Raw genomic sequence first — 3,443 nt, 5'->3', positions numbered from 1 at the left:
CCTTTGATTTGAGTGTGGGCTATCGTCAAATCAAATCAGTACCAATGATGCTCGTAATGTTGTCTTATTCGTGGTTGATCCCTCGAGCATACACCATTACATCTTTGGTCTGACCAATGCTATCACCGTGTTCACTTAACTATGGAATTCCTTTTAAAAGGAAACCTAGATGAATTGTTGTTGAGCCCATTGACAACATCCTTATCTCCTCCATGGTCTTGTTGGACAACAAGTTAGTGTTGGAAACTTTTGAAAGCATTTTCTTCATGCTAGCTCATGAAGTATTTGTTTGATGAAAGGAGTGACTTCCTCTTATACACGTGCATTTGGTGAAAGTTGCCGCCGTGAATTTGAGAAAGATTGTTTTGTTTCCTTTGGAATCATCCCAAATCAGTCATGCACACGTGCGAAAGTATTCTGTGGTTCGGAGACTTGCAACCTCCATTCTATATGTGTTCCGTATCACCCCAAGCCACTGACTGATTTGTTCTAGGAGAAGGAGTTCTTTTTAAGAGCTAACCCGGGCTTAATCAAGAACTTTGATATCCTCGATGATGGTTCCCAACCAGAACTCGGTAGTGCTTTATTATAAGACTACCATGTGATCATGCTTGTCTAGGACAACATGTTCACATGTTTGTAGCAGAACCAGCTCATGTTTTGGAGCTTGCTATCATAGTTCATTTCCCGAGAATCTCGCAACGTCATCTCGTCGATTTGTGTTGCAAACTTTCATTTTTTCTTCCCAGACTCGATGGGTCTGGAATATTCTGACACCAACCAGATCTGAATCCCAGGCAGATATGATGGTTGGAACATTTCCCCAAGAACTATAATATTGGTTCCTCGATAACCGGTAAAGTGGATGTCGTGGCCAACACACCCAACCGGAAGACCTATTATTATAATATCTTGATTGAGGAAGTTGGCCACCTCCCCATAGGGATTTCGTAGGATTTACTTCCTAGTTGCCCCTATGGATTTTGAGATCCCGAAGTCCGACCTTTTACTTGATGTTCTAGATATCAAACCATATCTATGAATGGGTTACGCTAGCACATCAAGGAGAACATTAGAAGCGGAGTGCTAAATGTCTCTCGGTCGATCATCCAGATTTTATTTCCTTGGCCCCGCCAAGGGTGAAATCTGAGAAGGTGTTATCTTCCTTTGCATCTGCATCCTCCATCACCATTCATCATGGTAGTAAGTTGTGTTGCCGGACCCTTGACACGGATGTTGATAAAACCTTGATGATTATGGAAATGCTCAAGTTCTTGAGAGCACGCACAAGTGCTATGTGTTATCCTCGGCACTAGCTGGGGTTGCTCTCAGTTCCCTCGGCAATGCTATGACCTTTTAAACAGTGAATTCACTCTCTATTGTTGGGCTCTTCCCCAGTTACCAGAATCATTCCCAGCATTTGCATTTTGTTCCCAGCTTGCACCACCAATGTGCCATTCTACCATGGGTCTCTTCCATTTCCGGTGATAAGCAAATTCATCCATTGCGTTGTCTTCAACAAGGTAATCCACATCATCCAAGCTTGAGTATGCCATTCTACCGACCCCCTCCAAACGATCGCTCGAGAATTGTCTTAGGCTGGTTTAAAGAGTTTCAATGATCTCTGAATCAAAAGTAATTCTTTTTGCCACTTAAGGGAATATCTCTACGAGTCACCTTCCCTAAGGTGTATCGTTATGGTATCATGGCAACTCAACTCCTCGCTACGTTGACAATCGTTTACCACCTTCTTAAGCGTGAAATTATTGTCCACCTAGTGAACCTTCGTCATTCGTTTCTTCCGCCCCTCTTGATGTGTATCTCGTGTCTCAACCCGAGAGATGGTTCTATGTCTCATTCCGGGAGTTAACCCTGAGTTGTTCGATCTTCGAGAAGACCGATCCTTCCAGAGTTTCCTTTCCTCTTCTTGTCATGATTAGCTGGAGTTCTCAGAGCAAGACGACAAGACAAAGATGGTGTTCAAATCAACGTTCATTTGAAGTGCAACCTGGATCGTGAAGATTACACTAGTTTGCATTTTCCCCTTCATCCTACCCTACGCTTGAATCTCGAGACGAGATTCTTGTTTAGTGGGGGTGAGTTGTCACATCCCTAGCTTCTGGTAATGCTCTAGGCTAGCTTCATGTGTGCATCATGTCTATATTTTTGAAACTTAAATTGAGGAATATTGGAAGCCTCAAAACCCTAAATAAAAGAGGGGCAAAAAACCCTAGAAATCTCATTCATTGCTCCAAAAGGCTCTTCTTAAATGTTTGATAATTTTTGGTAAGGGTTCTGGTCCCAACCAAAATATTGAACATTTTTAAGGAATTATTTTTGGGATTTTGGATTTAATTCATTAGCTATTTGAATTTGAATTATATTCATATAATTAGAATATAATTTCAAATACCCCCTGAAGTATTTTATAAGCTTTTGGAAAAGTCCATCTAGCAATATAAAATATTCAGAGGAGCTTTGGCATTGTTTGAATTATTATTTTTAATTCAAAACAATGGCAAAAGATATTAAATAAAAGAAACAGAACAGAAAAAAAAAATAAAAAGAGCAAAGCCTACCTGGCCTCACCCGTGCAGCCCACCAGCCGGCCCAGCTCCCCCACCTGGCCGGCCCAGCCCACCTCCTCCCCCCCCCTTGTCCTCTTCTTCCTCTGCCAGTAGGCAGAGGCGAGGCGTGGCGCGCGCCCGAAGAGCTCCGGCCACCTCCTGCTTCGTCGTGGCAGCCTCCCCGACTCCCTCGCGACGCCACGGAGACGCATCGACCCCCTCGACTGCCTCTCTCTCTCTGGACCCCCTCCTCCTCCTCTGCTCTCCCTCCCTCTCGTCACCGAACGCACCTGAGAGCGCCGCTCGCCGTAGCCATGACCACGGCCACCCCCTCTCCTCTCCGACGTGCTCCCGAGCTCCTGCACCTCGTCGCCAACCCCCTCACCGAGCCACGTGACCGGAAGAGCCCCGAAGCGCCACCCCGACGCTTCCCCCCCCCCCGGCCGCCGGAGATCGGCCTCGCCGTCCCGCTCGCTTCGACGCCTCCCCGGCCCCGTCGTCTACACCGGCCAACTCCCCGTGAGCCCCTCTTTCTCCTCCCCCTAGTCACGTTGCTCAAGCTGCCCCCAAACCCCGTTGGCCATCACAGCCGAGAGCTCGGCTCCGCTGGCCATGGCGCCGCCGTGGCCAGGGCCACCGCAGGCCGCGCCTGAGCACGTCACCGTGCTCGGTGAACCCCCAGGAGCACGTAGCTCTCTTCATTTTCTCTTTTGGTGCGCCGTAGCATCGCCCCCGATCGCGCCCGAACTCCGGCCGCCGCGGAAGCGGACGCCGCCGTCGATCTGGGTCGTCTCCGGCGACCCCACTAGCTCCAAACGACGCGGACGAGGCTCGGGGTTCCAACGGTGCCATCCGCGCCCTGAACCGTGGCCTGTG

Source organism: Triticum aestivum, chromosome 3B (genome assembly GCF_018294505.1).
Source record: "Triticum aestivum cultivar Chinese Spring chromosome 3B, IWGSC CS RefSeq v2.1, whole genome shotgun sequence".
NCBI classification, from domain to species: Eukaryota; Viridiplantae; Streptophyta; class Magnoliopsida; order Poales; family Poaceae; genus Triticum; species Triticum aestivum.
This window is presented reverse-complemented; position numbering follows the sequence as displayed.